Below are 27,534 nucleotides of genomic sequence, written 5' to 3' on the forward strand. Positions count from 1 at the left end.
CATTGCAATTAACAGAAAAACCTTTACATTAGTGGTTCTTAAACTTTACCATGTGTCCGAATAAGCTGGTGTAAAAAGAGTAATTTTCTGGCCAAACTCTCAGAGATTCTGATTTTGGATATCCATGGTGATGCCCAGACCTTTAGTGTGGACCACACTTTGAGAGAGGTACCTTGAGCAGCATATGCCTGGGGGGTGTACCTTGATAAAGGGCTTGCCCTATTTCACAGTGATCTTCAGGAGAGAAACCTCTAAAAGTAGTTTAGGTGGTAAGAGTTTTAGAAGAAAAGAGAAAAGTAAGTGAAATTTGTTCTGTAGGGAAAAAAAGGGGCAAAGAGAACTGATGTAGCTTATGAAGAGTTCTTGAGGTCTCCACTGCCAGAAGGTTTGTGGGGTTGACATTGGTTACCTTTTGCTGTTTTTGTGGTTTATTTGCATGTTGGATGAAAGAATGAGGAAACTTTTTTTCTTATATAAAGTTAGTACACTTCAAACTAGCTCTTGGGTTAAAGAGAGCGCAAAGTGAAAGCTGCAGATGATTTAGAACTGAACAACAGTAAGAATAGATCATAGCAGGGTCTAGGGGATGTGGCGAAAGGTGGTACTTTGAGCAATGTTTACAGTCTTGGATGCATTCTTTAGAAAATGAGTTTGAAGGCTTGCAATTCAGAAGGTTGGGGTGGGCAGCGAGATGGTGGTGGGAAACAAAAAAAATTAACCAAAAACTAAAAACCAAGCAAACAGACCACCAGCCCCCTTCCCAATAAACTTGGAAATAAGATACACAGCAGAGTTTGGTGTTTGTTTATTTATTTATTTACTTAATTTATTTTTGGCTGCATTGGGTCTTAGTTGTGGCATACAGGATCTTCATTGAGGCAGGCGGGATCTTTCGTTGTGGCACGGGCTTCTCTCTAGTTGTGGCATGTGGGTTTTCTCTTCTCTAGTTGCGGTGTGCAGGCTCCAGGGCGCGTGAGCTCTGTAGTTGTGGTGTGCAGGGTCCAGAGCGCGTGGGCTCTGTAGTTTGCAGCACGCACGCTCTCTAGTTGAGGCGCACGAGCTCAATAGTTGTGGCGCATGGGCCTAGTTGCCCCGCGGCATGTGGGATCTTAGTTCCCTGACCAGGGATTGAACCTGCATCCCCTGCGTTTTAAGGCGGATTCTTTCCCACTGGACCACCAGGGCAGTCCCCAGGGTTTGGCAAAGATGGCAGTTGAACATGTTAGCATTTACACCCTCCTGAAACTCCACTAAGATAGTAAAGAGTTTAAAAATTAAAAAGCATAAACTCAGAAGAACAATGAAAATAAGCTGATGACAACATTTTGGAAGCTCAAAATCAGGTGAAAGAGTTGTGACTTTTAGCAGAGCTGTGAAAGGTAAATCCTAAGCCACATTGCAGGAAGCTGAGCGGCACCCCCATGTGGCAGAATTCCCAGAAAGGCTTAGGAACTGAAGATTCAGAAACCTCTGGAAGAAGGGGATGCTGGTGGGGTGAAGAACAGGAAAATTGGCTAAAAGTCTTTAAGAACTTAGATTCCCGGTCACTTCTCCACCTCTCTCTTCTCTGGAGCAGTGTAGCAGGAATTTTGAATGTTGGAGAACCACACTGAATGTTAGGTCCTTCTCTGTCACCCCCTCACCTACTCCTGGTTCTATCCAGAACCTGCTAATAGACTTGTGCACCTTCTAGGCTGAAAATCAGAACTTTCTTTGGGAGATCTGATCAAGTCAAGTGAAGAGACCAGTGATTCCTCAGTAAAATAGCTCCACACAGAAGTACCAACTGTGCACGCAGGACTTCTCACCAGCTTTTTGACGCTCCATTTTTAAATATAAGAAAAAAAGCCAAGGATATGAAAAAGGCTGAAGCGGGGGCGGGGGGGGGAAGCCCTATTGAAACAGACTATGCAGTAAGAAGAAAATTTAGCATCCTAAGGTTACAGAAGATGTTTGCAACTAACCCTGAGACAATAGATTGCTGAAATAAAGGAAAATTCAGAGAACAAAAAAGAACTCTTGAAAACAAAGTTGATATCAGAAATGAGACACTCAGTGTCAGCATTGGAAAATAAAGTCAAGGGAATCACCCAGAAAGTAAAACAAGAGGTGAAAGTGGTAAAAAGAGGTCCAGGATAGGTGACCTAATAGTTAAGTAGGCAGTATAGAGAGGAATAGAGACATGGGAGAGGAGGAAGTCATAAAAGAAATGTCAGTACTTCAAGGAAATTTCCCAGAATCGAAGTCTAGGGCTTTGTGCCTTCATCAGCCCGTATTAAGAGGAGGCCCCAAGTATTGGAGTAAGACTACCCTGTCCTCAGGCCTCAGGCGGCAGGAATGAAGTAAGAGCCTCGCTCCCTAGGGGTCCAGACCCCACCACCATCCTGCAGTCTCAGCCTTCCCATTGTTAACAGTCCTGAGACTGTCAGAACATTCTCAGCACGTACTGTGTGTTTATCTCAGTCACCACGAGGAACCCGGAACTCAAGGGTAACCTCCACCTCTTGCAAATGTAATCCTCTACATCTCTGCAATTCCCCTTTTTGTCTTCGTGTGTTACCTTTCTCCAACTCCTGAAAACTTCACTCCACTCTCTGAAGCTGGCGGCCCATTGGTAGTGAAAGTCCCTTCGTGCTCAGCATCCCTGAACATTGCCTTTACCTTCTCGCTGTAATCAAAACCTCATTCTTTGAGGGTGCTGTTTCTTCCCAGGCACCCTCTGAAATGGTGGTTATATTTCTTCCACATTCCTAATATCACATAGCTTGGGTCCTCCTCTTTCTCTCTGTGCCAGGTTCAGGCCATTCTCCACCTCTCCCTTTTCGCCAAAACCTCCATCTTTGAATCTTATGTCATCAGGCTGGAACCTCTGGGTCACATGCCCTCGTTCCTTGAAGATGTTAGCTTGTGGCCTGCTGTCACTGTTCAACATTAATCTTTTTCTTTTTTTTTTGGCCTTACCATGTGGTTTGTGGGATCTTAGTTTCCCCGACCAGGGATTGAACTCAGCCCCATAGCAGTGAAAGCACGGAGTCCTATCCACTGGACCACCAGGGAATTCCCCAGAATCCATTTTAACACGTTTAAGCAGAAAGGGATTTCCTGCCTACCACTAGATAGCTTACAAAATTTCCAAAAAGGAAACAAGCTGGGATGCCACATAGATGCCAAGAAAAATGACCAGGGTCAGTACCAAGAGGCTCCAGTGGAAACCCAGCAGCTGCTGGTGCCTGCTACTAGACTGCCACCCCACCCCACTGAAAAGAGAGGCTAGACCTCCAGGAGGTTTGCTACATATTCTGAGAAAAAGCAAGTACACCCACAACCATTTTGGTAGGATACTGACTGTATGGTCTCATGACCTTTATTTCCATCTTCTGAGAAGCTGTACCTGCTCAGTGGAAATTGGTTGTATGTGTACATCTAAGTAGCAAGGGCTTCTGGGAAATAGTTTTTGGATTCTACCTGGGAAAATGAGATTTATAATGTGGGGAAATCCTAAAATGGGGAAAGGATTTTCAAAATATTTTGGGCAGCTATAAAATAGCAGATAGTCATCACAGGCATAGAAAATGACCGAAATCTCTGAAGAATGCACTATATTCATGGGTAGAGAAGGTCAATATCAAGATTACAATTTTTGCCAAGTGAATTTATACGTTAAAAGCAGTTCTAGGCTTCCCTGGTGGCGCAGTGGTTGAGAGTCTGCCTGCTGATGCAGGGGACACGGGTTCGTGCCCCGGTCCGGGAAGATCCCACATGCTGCGGAGCGGCTGGGCCCGTGAGCCATGGCCACTGGGCCTGCGCGTCCGGAGCCTGTGCTCCGCAACGGGAGAGGCTACAACAGTGAGAGGCCCTAGTATTGCCAAAAAAAAAAAAAAAAAGTTCCAATCAAAATTACTAGGGGGGGTGTGTGTGTGCGCATGCACATGCAACCTTACAAATTGATTCTAAAATTTATACAGAAGAGTAAAGGGCAGTAGCTAAGACAATTTTGAAGAAGGTGGGAGATTTTGTGCTACCAGATATTAAATATATTGATCTTCAAAACAACAAAACAAAGCAAAATCCCCCAGAACCTAAGATACACTGTAATATGATTTATATGAATTAAAGCAACAATATACTGTTTAGAAATAAACACATTTTATGCAAAATTATACACATGTATACAAAATACAGAATTATAGAGGAATAAAGTGTAGTGTGATCAAGCATCAGTGGCACAGGCTGAGAAAATATACTTCTATTCCTCTCCCCTCCTTCCTCTATTCTCCTCTTACTGCTTCTCTCATTCTGTCCCAGATTCCAGGAACTCAGTCCCAAATGCTGCCCCGCAGTGGTCCAGCACCCCCCCCATTTGCTGAAAACAATAGTAGATATTTTGTTTCTGAAATATCTTGAGTTAATGATTCTCAAAGTACTTTACAAAATGTGTTCTCTTAACACCCGTATAAGTAGATCAGTACAAATATTTTATGGCTGTCCAGAAAGAAATTATGTGATTTGCTGTAACCTAAATACATTGTTTTAAAAGCTAGATAATATAGAAAAGAATATATTGCTTAAAGAAAACATTTTGAAACTTTTATTACATGAAGCCCAATTATAAGGCTGGCTCATATATTTCTCATAAATGAATCAGTAATGAATGTTATTTCATTTCTACCAATCTACCTACTAGTTACAATAGATTTGTGGTGTTATAGGAAATTTCGGTTGGTCAGAATTTTCAATTTACACCTTTGCCACCTACTCAAGGACACCTTGGATTTTACTAATGATAAAAATATATACTTTCCCCTGCTGTTTACCATGCAATATTAAAGCACAATGCACTGCAAGTTAGATTTTCTTTTTGTAAAATTTATTTATTTTTGGCTGTGTTGGGTCTTTGTTGCTGTGCGTGTGTTTCTCTAGTTGCCACTCTTCATTGTGGTGCACAGGCTTCTCATTGCGGTGGCTTGTTGCAGAGCACGGACTCTAGGCGCACGGACTTCAGTAGTTGTGACGCACGGGCTTAGTTGCTCCACGGCATGTGGGATCTTCCTGGACCAGGGATCGAACCCATGTCCCCTGCATTGGCAGGCGGATTCTGAACCACTGCACCACCAGGGAAGTCCCCAAGTTAGATTTTCTATCTCAGGTTTGTATAAAAAGAAACTCCAGAGATGGTAAATGATCTTGCTTAAGGGACACAGTGGCTAGAGACAGAACTGAAGCATTTCAATGCCCCCTCTCAGCTCTGATTTTAACTTTCTAAGAAAAACAGTCTCAAGTATAGCAGGAGTTTTCAGTGTATCAAGTAATTACTTACATGGGATAGGTTATTTTTTTCTTGCTGTTGTTTTGCAGGCAGTCTTAGCAGCTTAGTTGCAATTTGTTCTTCAGTGACTAGTAGCAAATTGGTTAATTATGGAAAGAATGATGTCCATTAGATTGCAAAAGTGCAAATATTGAGTCTCAAATGTTTAGGTAGCAGAAATGTGAAGCCAAATTGTGTCCGTTCCTGAGAAGGAGGTTCTCTTTATAGCCACTGCTGTGCTGGGACAGGGCAGTTTTCTTGTACCTTCTCAGCTCTCTCATTTCCCATAAACAAGATGTCTGATTATTTTATAAGCAGTTGAGAAGAGGTGTCTACATTATTTCCACTTTTAATCTCTTGATCATATAAAATGGCTTTTAAATTTTTTAAAGTTTTTTTTCTAATTAGAAATACATGTTTTGAGCAAAAATCTAGCCTAGAAGAGTATCTAGACCTGAATTTCACCACTTTTAATACTTTGGTGAACACACAAACACGCACACACAATGAATGTGCATTCTGTAATATGCATATTGTATCATAGACTCCTTTTTTCAGTTAGCAGAATACCATGCACATGTCCTAGTCGACAAATAATCTATAATGTCATGTTTAATAGCTACATAATATTGCACTGCATGGATTTTTTCATGGACCCAGTCTCTTATTAATGAACATTTAGGATATTTCCATTTTGAATCGCTTTAAATACTTTGATGAACACCTAGTACATACATGGTTGACACAGTCATGATTTATTATTTTTTAGCTGATGTCTACAGTTTTTTTAAATAAAAGAAATAGAACATTTCTCATAAATTAAGGGTTCCTTTGATACTGAGTCCAAGCTCGTCCAGCTTGCTGCACAACAGGCCAATAAATCGGGAGACGAGTTGTTGATGCAAGGAATAATGGCTTTAATGGGAAAGCTAGCAGACCGGGAAGATGGCAGACTAGTGTGGCAAAGAACCATCTTCCTTCAGTCAGAATTCGGGCTCCTTTTACACAGAGGAGGGGGAGGGGGCCCCTGCGATGCCAACCAATGGCGGAGCGGGACCGCTAACGGATGCTCGCTAACAGCCCTGCACTAACAGCCATGTGCCCACCCTGCCCCTATTATACCTTTTGTTCTATTTTGCTGTTTTATTATTTTTCCGGAGCTAATCTATAAATAGTAAATGGCACTGCTTTTCACATTTGAAAAAGTTGACGTCTGTGCTGTTGTCCCAGAGAGGCAGGAGACAGTTATGCCGTGTGCAATCACGTACTCTAATTCTCTCTTCGTCTCTGTGGGTTATTAGTCTATCCCATTTTTCAGCAACACCGCAACAAAGAGTAGTGCCCGCTCGCCGCAACTAGAGAAAGCCTGTGCACAGTAACAAAGACCCAACGCAGCCAAAAATAAATAAATTAATTAATTAAAAAAATATTAAATTTACTAAAGATAACAGTATTGTTATGTAAGAGAATATTCTGAGGAAATATACCCACTGAAGTATTTATGGATAAAGGGCCACAATGTATGCAAATTACTCTTAAATATTTCAGAAAAAAATGATCATCTATCTATCTCTGTCCATCCATCCATCCACCCACCCACCCACGAGAGAGAGAGAGAGAGAGAGAAGGAGGGAGAGAAAGAAAAAGCAAATACTAAAGAAAATGGAGCAAAATGTTAATAGTAGGTGAATGTAGGTAAAAGGTAACAGGTTTTATGTACTATTCTTATTCTTACAAACATTCTATAAATTTGAAATATAAAAAAGTAATATAAATGTATTTTTGGATATTCAAGGACTAAGTAATTTAACCATCATGTTACAAGAATATGTGTGCTTCAGAAAAATGAGAAAGTAATGTAGAAAAAGTACAGAAGATCTAGGAAATTGGAAATCCAGCACAGGAGAAGGAGAAAGGAAGCCCCAAGAAGGCAACAGTAACCAGTCCAGACTGGAATAGAAGGATAAAGCATTGTGGGAGAGAGAGGTGAAAAACAAACAAACAACAAACAAACAAAAAAGGAACTGATAGGGACTTCCCTGGCAGTCTAGTGGCTAAGACTCTGTGCTTCCACTGCAGGGAGCACGGGTTCATTCCGTGCTCGGGGAACTAAGATGCCACATGAGGCATGGCATGGCCAGGAAAAAAAAAAAGGAGCTAATAGATTACTTGAAGTGTTTGAGTGTTCAGAAAAAATATTGTTTCACAGATCTGTGAGAGAATTTGGAAAAAAATAATAAGGGGCAATACAAAACAAAGCAAATTACAAAAGAAAAAAAAAATCCAGGCAACTGTGAAGTACAGGAAAAGCAAAAAGTTGAGTAAGAAAATGTAGTCATAAATCATAAAACACACCTTGGCTTATCAAGTAACAATATTTACAGTCATGATAAATAAATACTACAGTTTTTTATAACCAAAATTTGTGTTATAATTATATTGGGAGAATGAGGGAGTATAATGAGATGTAAAAAATTACATCCTCAATGAACACAACCAGATAGAACACAACAGATTCTATCTAAAATTAATAACTCTGTGAAGAGCAGTATAAACATATGTGGCAGCTACTGTTGGGTGCCTAAAAACAGCCAATCCCTTTCTTCCTTCTACCCAGATTTTGTTCAGCATTCCCTACTTCCACTGGCCACATGTAGCAGGGGGCATCTCCAAGGAGTAAATGCTGCTTGGTACAAGTTGATCATGCTGGGCCCATACCCCCCCCTTTTTTTTTTTTTTTTTTTTTAACCAGCCAGGGCATGGCAATGTGCTGTAATTCTAGCTGATGATTTTTTAATATACGTACGTATGTATGAGTGTGTATACACGTACTTGCTCACAGTTTTTTAAACCCCCAATGGAATTATACTATAGACCAGTTCTTCTCAAACTTGAACGTGTTAAAAATGATCCAGAGGGGGCTTCCCTGGTGGCGCAGTGGTTGAGAGTCTGCCTGCCGATGCAGGGGACACGGGTTCGTGCCCCGGTCTGGGAAGATCCCACATGCCACGGAGTGGCTAGGCCCGTGAGCCACGGCCGCTGAGTCTGCGCGTCCGGAGCCTATGCTCCGCAACGGGAGAGACCACAACAGTGAGAGGCCCGCGTACCGCAAAAAAAAAAAAAAAAAAAAAAAAGATCCAGAGGACTTTGTAAACACATCACCTTGTGCCATCCCCGGAGATTGCCACACTGCAGGGCTTACGGCTCAGTCCTCCCAAGGACCAGTGGACAAACTCACCTGCAGTCCTGCCACCTCAGACCCTCTGAATATGCACGACTCATGTCCCCATGCCTACCATTTCTCTTTCCAATCCTGGGGGAACAATTATCTTCATTCTAGATTTCCCTTCCAACCAGAAAAGCACAAAGCCTGCATTGCATCCTCTCCCCAGTCTAGTTAATGCCCTCAACAAATTTATGCTTTTAACAGCAAATGCCTATTTTTTTAGATATTGTTTTCATGGTAAACTCCCGATTTGCAGTTCTTTTTTTTCTTTGTCTTTCTTTCCTTTTTTTTTTTTTTTTAAGAAAAACACTTATTAACTGCACCCATAAGGAGAGAAAAATCCAGATTTTAGTTTGTGAGATACCTGGCTACTCTCCTGGGAGAGGAAAAACAATTATCATCACTTCTTGATGATTGACAGCAGCAGAACAAAACTAAAAAAAACCGCAAATCACAAGCCGCTTTCTTAATCACCCTCCCACATCCACAATATGCCAAGATGCCGCAGTAAGCTCTGATAAGTCATTAGATGAACCTTTGCATCATGTTTTCCGCCTTGTCCTTGACTGATTTACCCTGTTCTTTACAACATATATCCCCCCAGAGAGATGACATGCTCATTCTATTTGATTTTTCTACCTACCCCCAAGCCTAGGTCTGTTATGGAGACATTGAGAAACAAGCTGGCAAAGACCTCCAGGGAACATCAACTGACCCGAACCTAAAACGCTAGCTGTTTCTTAGAGAGAAACCTCAACACTCTTTGATGCAGAAGAGCCCCCAGGTGGTGCTGGCCTCCTTCCTGCTCCTGCTCTTGGGACTGGGGAGCAGGAGAGGAACAGCTTCCATTTATTCCGTGTCTGCTTTAAGCAGGTCCAGGGCAGGTTTATTTTCTCCTCCTTATGAAATCACAATTAAGAGTGCCGATCCTGACTGGTGTGGGCCTGGAGGCGGCCCATCTCCAGGTGTCTCCAGCACCACCTTCTTCCTGCCTGGATTCCTGTAGTTGGTCCCAGGAATCTAATGTGAGCTTCATCTACTCTGCCATCAAGGACCCTACTTGTGGAGGTAAGCCACTGGCGGGATGGCTGGGCAAGGCCGCCAGACAGGATCCAGTGTCCTCATGTTCACATGTCCTTTTGGACCCACACCTTGCTCCATATCCCTCATCTCAAAGGAAAAGCCCCTCCAGCATCCTCGAACTCGCAGTCCCCTTGGGAGTTTGCTCAGGAAGTTTGTGCCACGCAGGCCTGGGGCGCCATACCTGGGCCTGGGAAAATCACTCCTTGCCTGTCTGTGTCTTAACTTATTCTTGGGCCCTGGGGCTGCTGGGTTGGTTTGTTTTGTGCTAATACAAAGGTAGTTAATTTAAAAAAAACATTGTCTTGTAAAATATCCCCTAGTCTTGATTTGTATGGTTAGTTCCTCTGGGGATTGACTCGTTCCTCTCTTCTCTATTTCCTGTATCCTGGAAGTTTGTCTAGAGGTTTGATTAGGTTCTGGCAAACATTTCTGGCAAAAACTTGTGATGGTGATGTTGTATCTTTCATACTGCATTTCAGGAGGCACTAAATGCCAAGACTACCTACTATTAATGACCCGCAGTTTGACCATTTGATTGAGGTGGTGACCACTAGATCTTTCCATTGTAAAAGTACCTTTCTTGTTGAAATCACTATATAATTTATGGCATCATGGTAATTTCTTATTCCCCAACAACCTTTCGTGTAATCGTTTTAGAATCCATTAATGATTTTTTTCCTGAATCGGTCACTGGGGATTTCAAGAGAGTACTTTTCCAGTTCTATCATTTCTTCTATGTTTATTAGCCAGTATTCCTCTGTAAAGAAAATCTTTTTAGGGAATTCCCTGGCAGTCCAGTACTTAGGACTCCATGCTTTCACTGCCATGGCCCAGGTTCATTTCTTGGTAGGGGAACTAAGATCCTGCAAGCCACGCAGTGTGGCCAAAAAAAAAAGATCTTTTTATCCCCTTTTACTCTAAGTATCACTGTGGACTCATGCTTTTTTACAAAATTATCATTCAATGTATTATAATCAATTATAGTTCTTCCTCTTATTATTCTTAAATTATCCCGCATTTGGCACTGGGAGCCCTTTCAATCTGGCTTTTGTGTCCTCTGGCCATGTCCTAATTAGTCTTTAATCATTTTTGTGTTTTCTGGCTGATAATTCCCATCCCCAGCTCTGAAATCAACCATTTCTCCGAGGAGCCCTGGTTTGGGGAAGATTATTTACAAACTGAGAGCTGGGAGCTACTGTGTTAGCTTGACCATGAATTGTCCAAGGCTGGGATTCGATATATTTAGTCTAGTTCTTGGCTGTGGGGCTGTTGGACTTTTTTCTGGCTTTCCAACTCACTCTTCACATGGAAACCCAAACTGAATGATAAGTAGATCTCTGTGAACCTGGTGCTGAAAGATGGTGATCAGGAGGCATCAATTGTTGTTTCTCATTTGAACTTGCAGCCATTGTGGTGGTTTTTTGTTTTGTTTTTAGTATAAGAAAAGTAAATAATCCATGATTGGCTGACATGTCTAACTCATACAGCTATCTTATTCCAAATAACTGACAGAGTGCCTGACATGTTGAAGGCTTTCAATAAGTGCTTTATTTTTTTTAGATAAAGGATTTTTTAAAATTAATTAATTAATTTATTTTTGGCTGCGTTGGGTCTTCATTGCTGCACGCGGACTTTCTCTAGTTGTGGTGAGTGGGGGCTACTCTTTGTTGCGGTGTGCGGGCTTCTCATTGTGGTGGCTTCTCTTGTTGCACAGCACGGGCTCTAGGCGCACGGGCTTCAGTAGTTGTGGCATGAGGACTCAGTAGTTGTGGCTTGCGTGCTCTAGAGTGCAGGCTTAGTAGTTGTGGCGCATGGGCTTAGTTGCTCCACAGCATGTGGGATCTTCCTGGACCAGGGATCGAACCCGTGTCCCCTGCATTGGCAGGCGGATTCTTAACCACTGCACCACGAGGGAAGTCCCTCTATAAGTGCTTTATGAAGAAATAAGTTACTAAAGCATCTTTGTATAAGTAGTTATTACCCTTATCCTAATTCAAGCTGTAACTTAATGTCACCAGAAGACCAAGCAGTAAATATATAGAGATTCATGAGCTATAAATTGTAAAACAGCCCTCACTACGTATTAAAATACAAATAATATCTACAGATCCTAGTTTGTTTACATATTGAACAAACTGCTCCCACAATGATAGGATTACTATAAGGACATGCAGAAAAGATTATCTTAAAACATTAAGCAGGGACTTCCCTGGTGGCGCAGTCGTTAAGAATCTGCCTGCCAATGCAGGGGACATGGGTTTGAGAGCCCTGGTCCAGGAAGATCCCACATGCTGCGGAGGAACTAAGCCCGTGCACCACAACTACTGAAGCCCGCGCGCCCACAGCCTGTGCTCTGCACCAAGAGAAGCCACAGCAATGAGATACCTGCACACCGCAACGAAGAGTAGCCTCTGCTCACCGCAACTAGAGAGCCTGCGTGCAGCAATGAAGACCCAACGCAGCCAAAAAAAAAGCAAATGTATCTTAGTAGATGAGTGCTTGTTATAAGCAAAAGGGAAATGAACAACGTGAGAAGCAGCACGTTTAATCTTTCCTTATTGATGAGGAAGGGAGCAAAATTTGGCATTGTTTACAACTTTATTTTACTTGTGCCTAGATTTTAAGCATGTGACATTTCTAAGAAAAAAGTGGTATTGTTATGTGAGAGAGGACATTAACCATGGAAACAAAGGGAAAAAAATGAAGGTGATCTGAATCATTTTAGGTCCTCTAGCTGGACACACATAGACCCAAAAACCAGTTCAATTTGTTGCTATTGGGATCAACTGAGAATTCTTCTGACTTTTTCTGGTATGAGAGTGATCCAGAGAGGGGATGAGCCTTGTTCAGATCTCCACCCTCATTTTTACCCCATTTGAAAAAAGATTCACACAGATTCACCAATTATGTATTAACAGTTTCCATATTTGGTTTATCATCCTCTCTCTCCATACGTATATGTGTGTGTGTGTATGTGTGTGTATATACATACATGTGTACACACACTTTTTTTTCCTGAACCATTTGTGAGTAAATTGAAGGCCTCCTGTCCCTTAAACACTTCCATGGGAATATCCAAAAGCAAGAATATTTTCTTATGTAACCTCAACATAGTTGTCAAATTCAGGAAATTTAACATTGATCCAATACTATTTTCCAATTTATGGTCTACATTCCAGTATCGCCAATTATCCCATTAATGTTGTTTATAGTTATTTTTATTCTAACCCAGGATCACACATTGCATTTAGTTTTCATGTCTCTCAGGGGTCCTTTAATTTGGAACACTTCCTTAGCCTTTCTTTGTCTTTCATGACTTTGACATATAACTTGGGTTTCTATGACGTTTCCTGCTACTAGATTCAGATTATGCATTTTGGCCAAGAATATCCCAGAAGTGATATTGTGTCCTTCTCAGTGTATCTTATGAGGTATACATTGTGGGTTGATTTCATTATTGATGCTATGAATTTCGATCATTTGGTTAAGGTGGTGTCCATCAGGTTTTTCCACCATTAAATTCCTGTTTTTCCTTTTGTAGTTAATATGTACTTTTGTGGGAGATATTTTGGGTTTATGTAAATATGCTGTTCCCTTCTTGCCTGAATCGTCTCCCTAATCTTTAATCTCTCTATGTATAATCTGTGGAGCACAAGACAGAATGTGAATCAAGTTTTATAATTCTACTGAATTATCCTCAGCAGGTGAAATGGCTGTAGAATGCCAGCAACCTTCAGTAGACTGAATTAATTCAGTAGACTGACAAAAACGCCAATCAGGTGAAAGCTGCCAGATATTTTTTTTAACTAAATTTATTTACTTATTTTTGGCTGTGTTGGGTCTTCGTTGCTGTGCGTGGGCTTCCTTTAGTTGCGGTGAGCGGGGGCTACTCTTCGTTGTGGTGCACAGTCTTCTCACTGTGGTGCCTTCTCTTGTTGCGGAGCACGGGCTCTAGGCATGTGGGCTTCAATAGTTGTGGCACGTGGGCTCAGTAGTTGTGGCTCACGGGCTCTAGAGCACAGGCTCAGTAGTTGTGGAGCACAGGCTCTGCTGCTCCATGGCATGTGGGATCTTCCTGGACCAGGGCTCGAACCCATGTCCCCTGCATTAGTAGGTGGATTCTCAACCACTGCGCCACCAGGGAAGTCCCAACTGCCATATATTTTAAAACTATAAACAACACCAGAGGAAGAAGGAATAAATTCAGGCTGAGACCGGAGCTTCTAGGTCTTCAGTCTCCTTCTCAGAGCCAGGCTAACCTTGACTAAGGTGACCCTCTAGGTGATCCAACATTATTCTTAGGACTGGGAAGATCCTCCTTCTCTCTGTTGAGTTACTGAATGTTTATTTTCAAAATGTGCTTAGCTTCCAAGGCTCAAGTTCTTTCCTGGGGAACAGCTTCACTTCTTCATGAAGAACCCTTAGACTTGTGAGGGGTGTGTGTGGGTCACCTCCACCCTAATGCCCTCCAGTGCCTGACAGTGAAGGGCAGAGAGGTCCCTGGCTTCACCTAGACAGCTGGGTTTGGGCTTTCTCTAGCTCACTGCATATGGTGCATTTTGGCCCCTCAAATGAGAACATTCATTTTATATTCATTGGTCCTCTGTGTTATGGATCATTGACATACCTCATGAGAAAAAGTGGTAATTCAGAATGAAAATCCCTAAATGGATGATTTGTTAGTGACAAACTCCTGCGGGGTTTTTCCAAGTTTCTCTGGCTCTTGGAGAGAATTATTCTCATAGCTAAATAACAGTACAGTTATTTTCATTCATTTCTTCACAGGTAAGGAAAATTAAATGCCTGTGTGCTTGCACAGAGATTTATGTACAAAGAGAATGTCCATAGCGTTAGTCATGAAGAAAACCGATGGCCAGAGTAAGTGTTCTTTAAGCTAAAAAATAACTATTATGATAGCAAGAGACTAAAACCTACTTTTATTGAAATATATTTAGTATATAATGAAAAGCACATATCTTGAGCACTTGATGAATTTTGACAATTATCTACACCTGTGTACCATCAGCAAGACAAGATGTAGAACATTTCAATCATCCCAGAAAGCTCCCTCCTGTCCCCTTCCAGTCAATACCCACCACCCAGAAGTAGGTACTATTCTGATTTCTATCACCATCACTCCCTGAAAGGCATTTTTTTTCAACATCTTTATTGGAGTAGAATTGCTTTACAATGGTGTGTTAATTTCTGCTTTATAACAAAGTGAATCAGTTATACATATACATATGTTCCCATATCTCTTCCCTCTTGCGTCTCCCTCCCTCCCACCCACCCTATCCCACCCCTCTAGGTGGTCACAAAGCACCGAGCTGATCTCCCTGTGCTATGCGGCTGCTTCCCGCTAGCTATCTATTTTACGTTTGGTGGTGTATATATGTCCATGCCACTCTCTCACTTTGTCACAGCTTATCCTTCCCCTCTCCATATCCTCAAGTCCATGCTCTAGTAGGTCTGTGTCTTTATTCCCATCTCCTGCAAGGCATTCTAACCACTATTCTAACTTGTTTCTCAAAAGGTTGGTTTTGACTGTTTTTGATCTTCATCTAGAGGTAATCATACTCTTTTGGGGTGTAGTTTCTTGACTCAATATTGTCTGTGAAATTCATCCATTTGTTTGTTTGTTTTTAAAAATCGCTATGTAATATTATCCAATATTATTTTGAAGCAAATTCCAAATATATCATTCCATTAATAAATATTTCAGTAGGGAACTCTAAAAGATAAGTAGTTTAAAAAGACCCTATATTATCACTTCTAAAAGAAATCAACACAAATGCTCTGACATACTTCTGATCCTCTGTCTTGGGGGGCATGTTGGGGGTTGTGGTTCAGGCTGGGTCAGGAACACAGGGGTTGGGCGCTTGCCCAAGGCAGAGGGGTACAGAGTGGAAGGAAAGCATTTATGAACCCTTAGTGAGGTGCTGCGGAAGAAAAGGCACAACGAATGAGGTAGGGAGGGTGACATCATCCCGTGGTCCAAGTTGGGTCATGAACGCCAGGGGCCTGGGGCTTGCTAAATGTACATGGAATAAATGAGTGACAACATCAGTGACCTGGGATGGCAAAAATGCCCTGTTTTCTACTCCTTCTGCCTTTTGTTCTTGGGCTTCCAGCCGCTGAACCATATACGTTAAGAAGCATTTATTCTCCTTATGTGTGTTTGTTATGCTTAAAGATTCAACGAGCCTGCCTTAGGACACACGGTATCTCTCAACCCCAAATACCTTTTCTTCTCTTTGTTTAAGATGGGTCTTTAGGACTTCGCTGGTGGCGCAGTGTTTAAGAATCCGCCTGTCAAGGCACAGGACACGGGTTCGATCCCTGGCCCAGGGAGATCCTACATGCATGCCGTGGAGCAACAAAGCTTGTGTGCCACAACTACTAAGCCCGTGCACTGCAACTACAGAAGCCCACATGCTCTAGAGCCCGCGAGCCACAACTACTGAGCCCACGTCCCCTGCGCCTAGAGCCCGTGCTCCACAACAAGAGAAGCCACTGCAGTGAGAAGCCCGTGCCCCACAACAAAGAGTAGCCCCTGCTCGCCGCAACTAGAGAAAGCCTGCGCGTAGCAACGAACACCCAACGCAGCCAAAAATAAAAAATAAAATTATAAAGAAATAAAATGGGTCTTTATTCACATACCCACCCCTCTTTTTGTGGGGATTTAATTTTGGCTGGAAGAGATTGGCCCTGTTCCCAGGTTACCGTGAATCTGCCGGCACACTCTCTTCTCTTGTTCATTAAAAAACATGCTTTCTCATTTTCTACTCCAAAAATGGTGTGTATCGGCCCAGTCCAACATGCAAATCAGTGATAGCACATTTCATGTTCTTGGTCTGTTTCCCTGTGCCTGCCTCTCTCTCTCTCTCTCTCTCTCTCTCTCTCTCTCTGCAGCCCTCCTGCTGTTTTCCTGCCTGTGTGTTCTTTTATTCTGTTGATAGCTTTCATTTTAGTCTCCCCTTCGCATCTGGCCCTTCAAGCTGGGCTGCAGTTCTGCACTGCGGTTGGGCGGTTCAGCGTTTGGCCTCTTTCCGGCCCCCACCAAATGCCGTCTCTTTCTGTAGCAGGAAGATGAGCTTAGGATGTCTTTCTTATGGTGCCTTGAATGATGTATTTTGCTTTGGGTGCAAAAGCCCGACTTGAAATGGCTTGATTTTTGTTGTTGTTATTTGAGATCTATAGATGAAAAGACAGGATTCCTGTCTTCAGGAAACACAATAAAACAAAAATATCAACATATAATTATATGTAAAATATATAATGGGGAGTAGAGGACACGAGGTATGTGGTATACTTAGAAAAATGAGTAATTCAGGGTACTCATTGCTGGGTGAGGTAACATGCATCACTATGCTCTAAGGTAGGTATTTTAAAATTTCCTTTAAAGATAAGGATTCTGTTTACAGACTGGGGTGGAGATGGGGTACAACGTGCTGCAGTAACAAGTAGCCCACCCTATTTCAGTGGCTTAAGACAATAAAGGTTTATTTCTTGCTCACATTCAAGTCCATGGTGGGTTGGTCTGAGACCCTCTTCTGCATCATTGTTTTCATGATAGAACTCTGGTGACAGAGTATCCACCACCTGGAATGTTGCTGATCACTGTATCAAAAGGAAAGAAAAGCACAGAAAAGCTTTCACAAGCTCTTGAAGCTTCACCTACGTGTAAATGTACTCGATTCTGCTCTTTTTACTGGCCAGAGGAATGACTCCAACAGGGCAGGAATATATAATCTTATCATCCAGAAGTTAAGTAATTTATCCAGAAGGGCAGAGTCTGGACTTAAACCAGATCTTATGATTCTGATGCTTTCTCTCCTGCACCATAGCTGTCCCAAATGATCCTTGACATAGTATCATTTCATTTACTTATTCTTTCCATAGTTTTTTGTTCTATTTCTAAGGCTGAAATATTCCCTTATTTGTATTTCATCAGTATGGGCCAGGTACCTCATGTACAAAGAATTTATTTAATTAGCATGCCTGTTTACTTCATTTACCTACAGTTTGATTTCTTCCTTTTCAGTTCAGAAAGCTCTGTTGGTAACGAATTTTCATTGAAGTGGTACAAGACTGGAAAATAAAATATGCCTCAACACATTTTCTAAAATAATCAACACAAACCCAAAGTGAGAATCAAACAATTATTACCTTCAAAATTAGCCCCAGATTATTAAAATGCAATTATACTTGGAAAAGTAACACAGCAGGGGGGGGCACGTTTATTTATTTATTTTTCTTATTTTCACAATAAATTTTCTCAGTGTGTAGGGGACACCACCTCCACACTCTCCTGATATCTGAACAATACCCAGGACTCAAGGATAAAGTAATTTGTTTCTTCCTCTATTGATTTCAAAGAAACCAATCAGATACCAATCAGATACGATCAAATATGGCCTGCAGGTGTGTTTTATGTCGCTCACGGTGTTTACAATTAAAAATAATTAGCTGCTAATAGTTAAAAATCTGGCGTGCAAGTTTGGATTTTCAGCTTCTCTTGGAAAACTGGAAGAGCTGGCAACTCTGGGCCCCATTCCGCTGTGGCAGCACCGCTACTTTAGGAGGGCCAAGTGCCCTGCTATTAGATCCCCCCTCTCCTCCCCTCCCCTCCCCTCCCTTCCCCTCAGCCTCTTCACTCATTTGAGATTCCCAAGTGAAGTCAAAGAGGAACTGGGGCCTTTCTCAATATCCTCCCCTCCCTGATTCTCTGCAGCCTTCGCAGCCCCACCTGTCAGAAGCCTCTTGATGCCCTGAGCTGCTCTGTAGGGGAGCCTTCCTAAAAGCTGCCTGCAGGGCCGAGAGCCAGATGCCATAGCAGCAGGTACCAGTGGACTCGGCCCCAGGCGGTGCACGCATTCCCTCGGCTCTTGTCATGGATTTTAGGTGATGCCTGGTTCCTCCTGACTTGGGGCCCTGGCTTGCCTTTCTGCTTCCCCTCTTTTTACAGGGACAATCCACCCCTTGTTTGGTTCCATGAGGTGCACAGACTCTCAGAGCTGGCTGTAACCTACCCTGAGCTCACAGCCTGGCCACTTCCTCTGGCTGTGTCCACCCCTTGGGCTCCCAAGTGGGCCTGGCACTGCTTAAAATTGTCATTGGCATAAACTTTGTTATTTATTTGCATAGAAAATGTCTATAATGGGGTCTTTGCCTCAGGAACCTGGTTGAATAACTGACCAATGGGACAGAATAAAGTCTAGAAACTGACGCACGCATATACAGTCACCTGATTTATAACAAAGGTGACCCTGCCATGTAGTGAGGACAAGATGGTCTTTTTTAATAAAAGTATTGGGTCAACCTCATATCTATATGGGAAAAAGTCTATCTTTACCTCTACCTCACATATACATAAAAAGGCAGGTGGATTTCAGATCTAAAACATAAAGGCCTCTGGAGGATTACAGAGAACATCCTCATGACCCATTTGTTTATTTCGTTCAGTTTTTTCAGTCATTCAAGACAAAGCGGGATTGAGAGCCTACTGTATACTGGACTCTGTGCTGGGCAGCAAGGATACAAGAGTAAAGAAGACAGTCCCCTCGCTGAAAGAGCATGCAGTTTAGTCAAGTGAAGAGAAAAGGAACAGATGACGACAACTAAGTGTTACGAGAGCCATAGCAGTGTGCTGTGCGAGCTAGAGATGGAGGTACTCAGTTCAGGGGAGGGAGGAGGGAGGGCTTACTGGAGGAGGTGATGGGTGTATGAGGGAGGGATTAGCTAAGAGGAGTGGGGCAAAGAGCATGCCAGGCTGAGAAACCAGCATCTACAAAGGCAAGGAAAAGCAGGGCATAAGGATTGCCACCTATTTCTTTAAAACATGTAGAAATTCACTTGGCTTGTTTGTTGGATTCTTGCAGAGAAATATCATATGTTTGTTCAGCACATTCACCATGACTTGATGTGATCTTGAGGCTGAGTCTTATCCTAGTTACACAGAAGGGGACAGGTGGATTTGAAGCACTTGGATGACTTATCGGGTCCACCTAGCTCTCAGGTGAAGACAGTGAAATTAGAACTCAGGTCTTTGGATGCTTACTTTTATATACTTTCTACTATGTCAGGTGGCTGCCACTTCAGCTCTGGCCAGGCCTTTGGGACATCACAGAGCTCTGTGGGCTTTGAGAGCAAGAGGGAGGATGCTCTGAGCAGTCTTGGACAGGGTTTATAATTAGCCAGTTAGTGCCTTGAGGCTTCCCGGCATGGTTAAAGCTAAGGGGTTGGCACAGGGCAGGTTACATGGACAGGGTCGCAGAGGACCAGGGCCTCGGGGGTGCCGAGTTCAAAGTGTCCACTTAGCACTCAATGACTCAGTGTAGGCAAATGGCTCCGGAAGAAAATGCACACTTGGACGCCATGTCCAACACCTGCCACTAGGTGGAGCTCGGATGCAGGCATAAACGGGCAACTCGAAGCGTTTGCGGTGGCTGCGCTTGCACCGAGGGTACGCGAATGTACTGGTATCTCTAACCGAAAACGTGATGGGGGTGGGGAGACCTGGACACATGAAAGACGGTGATATCCACGTGCGGGCCTGCCAAGATCTGCCTTGTTGCATTGTCAAGCCCTGGGCTGAATGTCCAGTTGGCCTCATGAGGTCTGAATGCCCTGAAACTAGCAGGGAAACGGGAAGTACGTGCGTAGGCTCTCCTCCCTGCCCTGTCCGCATTTATCTGCGGCAGGGGGGCGGGCGCAGCACACGCAGCTGGAGTCGGACTCTGGAAAGATCATGGTACCCCTGATGTGTAAACACAACGCTGCACCCACAAGACTCCAAATGTGCATGGTGCAAATAGGCAAGGAATGGCTTTCTAGATTTTCTGCTGGCGAAATTCTGCATGGCCTTATCAGACCTACTCTCCTTTTCTGGTGTTCTGTTTTGCTTTCCATTGGGCAATCCATGTGGATGACAAGCAAGTCTCTTGGCACTTTGAAACCTCAGTTTTCTCCTCTGTGCTGTGGGGATGATTACAGCTTGAGCCTCCTGGAGCATCAGGTGAAAGAACAGAACCCAGAGAGCTTTGCAGACCATAAGGTGCTCCATATGCTTCCTGCAGCTCTACCTATGGCGCCAAGTCTTCGTTACACTCTTTACTCTTCTTCCTGCTCCTCGATAGCATTTATCATGTGCCAGGCATGGTGCTAAGTGTTTCATCATTCAAAAATCTCCCCATAGCCTGTGAGGCAGTGCTTCTAGACCCCCAGCAGGCTAGTTAGTGGCAGAAGGAGTCTTCAAACCCAGGCTTGTGGCTTCAAGACCTAGCCCCCTCCCCAAAAAGCGAGATGGCCTCTTCCGATCAAAGACAAATTGCTGCAGTGGGAAACCATGTGCCTTATCTTCCACAGTTTCATTTGTTACCAGATGGAGACTTCAAAGTAGTTTCCCCTGTGGTTCTCGCCTCTGTTTATACACACTTGCAGCCTCAAGACTCCTCTTTGGGCTCAGCTGTACTTCACTCCCATCTGCTTCTCCCTCCTGGGATGGAAGGGAAGAGAGGAGGGTGGCAGGAGAGCTGGAAAGGCAGGGTGGGAGAGCCCTGCTCTGTGTGTGTCCTGCTGTAGGGAGGGTGGATGAGGTGAGGGGTCTCCCCACCTCCATGCACCACTTGGCCTCTTTAGGGATGGTGACATTTCCAGGTATGCTTGTCAGTGACCTGTTTGGGCCCTGTTGACTGCAGTCATTCTGGGCATGGAGAATTAGAAAATACAGGACATTCTTCCTGAGGCGGATGGCCTCCTCATCACCTCAGAGCTGTTACCTCCCACCGTGGGCCAGTGAGGTGGACCCTCTCTCCTTTCTCTTCTCTGAAAGACCCCAGGGGGTCTGGGAGCCTCCCAGGTCACAGGGCTTCGTCTAGGAGATGAGGGAGGGTCTCATTGGACCTGGTGCCTTTTCAGTTTTTTGTAATTTCACGGAGAGATACCTGTATTAACAAGGATCATGGTTAGCATTTTAATTTTCAACTCATTAAGAAAGAGCAAAGGGTGTGAGAAGGGGGGGGTAGGGGATGTGTTTTATAAATGTATCAAGTTACGGCAGCAGCACTGATGGACAGGATGGAAGCCAGCTGGACAGAAGGGTGGACAGAAAGGGTGCTGGTTGAAGGCTCCCTTTGATCCTCAGGTTCTGGGATTCAATGACCAGATTGCATTCATTTGTTTTCATTAAGGTGTAAATGACTGATACGTTATACAGCTCTCCTTAGATTTTATGCAGGAACTGTGAACAAGGCCTCTCTCAGTCAGATTCTCCAGACAGCAGTTCCAGGAGCAAACAAAAGGAGCTGCACCACTGTGGCACATTCCATCCTCAGCTCCCAGAGGCACACTCTAATAACCCCAGCCAAGCCTTCTGGGAAGAGGTGGCTCGAAAGGGTCAGCCGGGCCAGGGGTGGACCTGGAACTGTGGCTCAGGGACACCTCCCTCGAGTGGCTGCTCCCCCTCAGACCCGACAGGCACCTCTGGTCAAGTGATAGAGGGATGATAAAGTTGGCCCCCTCTCCCTGCTGCCCAAGTGCCCTGGGGAGGGAGTGGACCGGGAAAGAAACCTCTTCTCCTTTGGAGGACAACTCCAAAGGCAAATATTTAGTCCATGGTCAGGTCCCAAGTCCCAGTTTGCAGTTCAGCAGGTTGGTCCCTGAACATAAGGGCAGTGACATCCAGATGCAAAGAGATTAGGGAATCCACCAAATATTTGCTAAGGGCTTTCCAGCCGGCCTCTAGAAACAGGAAGACGAACCAGTGGTCAGGTGACTGCATGGTGATGTTGCCAGCAGAGGAAGGCGAGGGGAGGTGGCATGGTGGAGCTCAGAGTGTGTGTGTGTGTACTCCGCCCAAGGGGTAAGGGAAGGAGAGGAGGGAAGAACTGTCCGTGGGAGGATTGACACTTGGTGACAAGCCCGAGTCGGGCAAGTGATGAAGGGCTAGAAGGGCTTCCAGGCAGAGGAGCGGCTTGTGCAAAAGCCCAGGGGTGTCTTGGGCTCAACAAGCAGCCCTGCCTTTGAGAGAAGAAGCCCCGTGGAGAGATGGGGCCAGAGAGGTGACTGGACCACTTTAGGAGGATTCAGAAAAGCAAGGAGTGCCCAAGGGTCCACACAGTGTCTTGAGTCAACAGCACTGGCAGGAAACCAAACACTCCCCAGAGCATCGTGTCTAGTCCCATGACTGCGGGGATCGGGCAAACCAGAGGGCGTGGAGCAAGGCGGAGCAGGGCTGCGCTGCTGCGGGGCGGTGGGGGCAGAGGTCCTTCACACTAGATAAAACGTGAGTCACTTGTGGGGTCCTTGCCACGCCCGGCCTCTTCTAAAGGTCACTGATCCCGAGTGTCTGGCATCGTGATTTGTAGCTGCCGCCAAGTGGGATGTCTCTGGTCAGGGGTAATCTCAGGGTGATGTTTACAGAGTCAGTCCCTGTGTAAAGGCAGGGCGGTGGGTAGCAGCCCAAGACAGCCAAGATAGTAGAAGTGCAGGGCTGTTGGGAGATTCCAGAGGCTAGAGGGTGGCCGGGACACTCCTTGCTCTACAAACCCTCCCTGAGCCCTGGCTGGGTGTGCGGTCAAGGAACCCACCTCCAGCCTTAGGCAGGAATAGCATCCTGGGCCACTCCCAGCCTGAGGCCGCAGGACGTGCAGCCCCCCAGCCTGGCCCTGCGGGCCTCACAGGCAGAGCTTCCTCCTCGCTGGTCTGATCAGGTTTGGATAACGGAGGTCCAGTTACATCATTCCATCTTCCCTGAGAAGGGGCATCCCGGCAGTGATGGCCTCAGCACACAGGGTCAGGGAAGGGGCACTGGTGTCAAATGCCAGTACTGAATAAACCAATTGCACCCACTGGGCAAATGACTCAACTTCTTGGACCCTGTACTTTACAGGGGCAACATCTCCACCTTGCCAGGTTAGAGATTGAATGAGATTGATTGGTGTATGTAATGCCGAGGTGCAGGCCCAGCACAGTCCTTCCAGCCATGATCTGGCACCTTGCAGAGGACCATTCTCCAGCCACCTTGGGCCAGATGGTCAGAAAGTCTCCATCAGCTGGCGGAGGCGTGGCTCAGCCCAGGGTCCCCAGCCTTGGCTGGCTTCCGGGTGCCCTGCCGCTCGTGGCCTGCAGGGGGAAGCAATGTGATGCACAGCCGAGTTCAGGACTCTTTCCCCACCAGGCTGTGTGTTTTCCCTGCTGTCTGGGATAGAAAGTTCTCCATTGCATCAGTGAATGCAGCTTGGGTCGATTTGTTTTTAAATGCGTTATGTTTGAGATTCCTTTATGAAAGCCCTTCACATCTGGCATCCAAAGAAAATCATCAGTCTAGACTCTCAGGCCGATAGCAGCGTGTATGAAATTTGGGCCTGTTTTCCAGTAAAAGTGCCTGCCTGCTCCCAGCCCCAGCTCCCGCCTGCTCTCCCTCCTTCTCTTCTTGTGACCTTTTATCTCAGCGGGAGCCCTGACTAGAAAGAGGGTTCTGGAAATGTGGTGTGTTTCTCATTAAGTTTCTGTGGCAAAAAATTCACGTGATGCAAAGCTCTTTCTTCCCCTTCTTTCTTTACTCTACGTATCTACAATAACTCCTGCTGCTTAGGTTTTATTCAATTTGAGATGACTGAAGACCAAAATCTTGTTGATACCAAGAGTTAAAAAAAATCTGTCTCTCGGGTCCCGGTCATATGCTTGGGTCCTTTTTCCTTGGCCTTGAGGTAGTTACAGTATTCCAAATAGAATCAGTCCTCTGCTAGGGCCCAAAGGTCCCTATTGCCTTCTCTTTCCAAACCTGAACACTTCTTTCTTGAAAACTTGAGGCTTTGACTTGGAAGATTGTAAGGGTGGAGGCTGCCGAGTGGGCCCAGGATTCTGAGGGGCTCTAAGGAGACTCTGGGGGCCAGAGGGAGTCTCCCAGCTCTCAGAAGGTCATTGCTGTGAACGAGGTGCCCCTTCTCTGCATCTGTCGAGAGGTCCCCATCTGAACCCAGTGGTCTGTGGCAGCAGAGTCGAGACAGTGGGGCACTGAGAGAGAGAGGAGGCCACAGGTCCTGACGGCTCCAAGTCCCCCTTACCTTCTCCTGGGGCCTGTGGCCCTACTTCTCCTAGAGGCTGCAAAATGTGAAGCCACAGGTCAGAGTGTGTGCAGCTGGTTTGTCTCAAAATAGGCTTAAAATATGGGACTTCTCTGGCGGTCTGATGGTTAGGACTCCGCGCTTCCACTGCCGGGGCCCGGGTTCGATCCGTGGTTGGGGAACTAAGATCCCACAAGCCGTGTGGCGTGGCCAAAAAAAAAAAAAGGAGGCTCAAAATAGGTTTCAGGCCTAAAGCAGAGGCCTGTGAGAGCAAGGATTGGGTCACACCTGTGCAGGTAAGCAGTCCGATCATGGAGGTGTGATCCCAGGGTCTCTCCTCAGCTATTCTCTGCACACTCAGCCACTGGGCCTCCTCTCCCCTCAGCCCCTCACCTTGGCCTTGGCAGTGGGAGGGGCCCGTCTTTCATTTTCCTTTGAAGAACAATGGGGTCCCAGAGCTCATGGGTCAGCGCCATCTTCTGCCTTCAGTTGCCCCTCATTGTGCCTCCTCAGAGGCTGACCTCAGGTGGGAATGCTGACAACTGTCTCCATGCCTGGCTCTTGGCTCTGCCCCTTTCCTTCTCCTCCTGGGGCAGCATGTCACCCTCTATCTTCAACAGTCACAGAAGCCCTCAGGATCCAGCCCTACCCATATACGCTTCAGTTCTGAACCATGGGGTAGAAACAAGGAGTGGGCCATCCATTTCTAGTCTCACTGCCACTAGCTCCCGGGGGGACCTTGGACAAATCCCTCCCACCGTCTGCGCTGGTCCTCGTCTTGCCATCCGGGGCTGGATCTGATGTTTGCTAAACTCCCAGTTCAAAGAGCCTGTGGCAGGGGTCAGCGAACGGCTGCCCGCAGTGGCCTGTTTTTCTAAGTAAAGCTTAATGGGCACGCAGCCAAACCCATCATTTGCGTACCGTCTGGGGCTGCTTTTGCAAGGCAACAGCCGAACCGAGTAGTTGTGACGGAGGCCACATGGCCTGTGAAGCCTAAGGTATTTACTGTCGGGCTCTTTACAGAAAAAATTGCCAACCTCTGGTCTATGGCTTCAATTTTATTTCATTTTCCCTGGAGTGAGGCAGAGTTGCTCCCAGAGCCACAGTCCTTTGTTTTGTGGTGAGGGGTCATCTGAATGAGGCAGAAGAGGCTTTTCCAGGATTCCAGCCAGAAAGCATGTGAAGGAATCTGTATTAGTCAGCTCGGGCTGCTGTAACAAAATACCACAGGCTGGGTGGCTTCAACAGCAGATATTTATTTTCTCACAGTTCTGGAGGCTGGAAGTCCAAGATCAAGATGCTAGTAAATTCAGTTTCATTCTGAGACCTCTTCTGTTGGCTTGGAGGCCGCCATCTCTCTATGTCCTCACATGGCCTTTCCTTGGAGTGTGTGCATGGGGTAGGGGGAGAGGGGTCTGGTGTCTCTTCTTATAAGGACATGATCCTCTTGGATCAGGGCTCCACTCTTATGAACTCATTTAACCTTAATTACCCCCTCATAGGCCCCATCTTCAAATACAGTCACATTGGGGTTGGGACTTGGACATATGAATTTGGGGGAGACACAGTTCAGTCTATAACAGAATCCTAACCCTTTTCTCAGGAGACTTTCTAATTATGCCACCCTGACAGATAGGGAAACTAAGGCTGTGGAGGGTCAGAGCCTTGCTCTGTGTCTCGGTTGGATTCCCCAGAAGCAAACCATGAGATGAAGACTTACGTGCCAGTGATACATCGAAGATGGGCTCCCTGGGGGATAGGTCAGGGAGTCTGGGAGGGGCAGGGCAAGAGCCCAGATGTAGACCCGCAGCAGGTGGCTTCATCCTGCCCCTGCACGGGAGCGGTGGGCTGTGAGTCTGTCTCAGAGCCTGAGACGACCGCACCTGTCAGTCACTGGCTCAGGGCTGCCTTGGGGGGACATCACCTCCCAGGCATTTCCGATCTCTGCAGGTGTGGGCAAAGCAGCTGTAGTCGCCTGAGGGCAGTCCTCCAATGGGAGTCGCGGGTGCAGGCATCAGAAGCCAGATCACACAGAAGCCAGAGGGTTTCGCAGCAGCTGTGAAAGAGATTGGAGGGCATCTGGGCAGGGCATTGCCTGTGTGGCTGCATCCTACAAAGAAAAGAATGAGACAACAAGAAAATGTACATCCAAGAGTGCGAGGTTCTCACATTCCCAGACCTGGCCCACAGGAGGTACTCAGTTAGGCTACAGGGCTGCTTGGTGAGGAGCTGGGGTGATGGGTGAAAAGCTGGGTCAGGCGTGGAGGCCATGGCCCTCCTCACGGCTAGGACCCCTGCCCGAGCCTGACAGTCCAGAGAAGCTTAGGGTTGGACTGTTTGCCCCAACAAAGGAGTTTTCTGAGTGTGGGTCTCAAAGACTTTCTTCAAAACAGAGGGGAGGGATTTCGCTGGTGGTCCAGTGGTTAAGAATAGGTGCTTCCACTGCAGGGGGCACGGGTTTGATCCCTGGTCAGGGAACTAAGATCCCGCATGCTGCGAGATGCGGCCAACACACACACACACACACACACACACACACACACACACACACATATACACAAAACACAGGGGAATAGGCTTTCCCCAGGGGTGGTGTGAGGGGAGGGGCATGGGAACATTGGGATGGGATGGGTGGGAACAGACTACTCGCAGGTAGCCTGAGTTGGATTTTGTTTCTATCTTGATTTTTTTATCCATCTCAGAACAAATAGAATGGTGGCTGATTTCACATGTTTTTTGGTCAGTTTTGTCACATCACCTAAAATTTTTTGCTTTCGGAGTATTGAACTGAAAAATTATAAGAAATAATGAGAGTTCAGTAAGGCAGCCAGTCACAAAATAAATGTACAAAA

The sequence above is a fragment of the Globicephala melas genome, chromosome 11, assembly GCF_963455315.2.
Source record: "Globicephala melas chromosome 11, mGloMel1.2, whole genome shotgun sequence".
NCBI classification, from domain to species: domain Eukaryota; kingdom Metazoa; phylum Chordata; class Mammalia; order Artiodactyla; family Delphinidae; genus Globicephala; species Globicephala melas.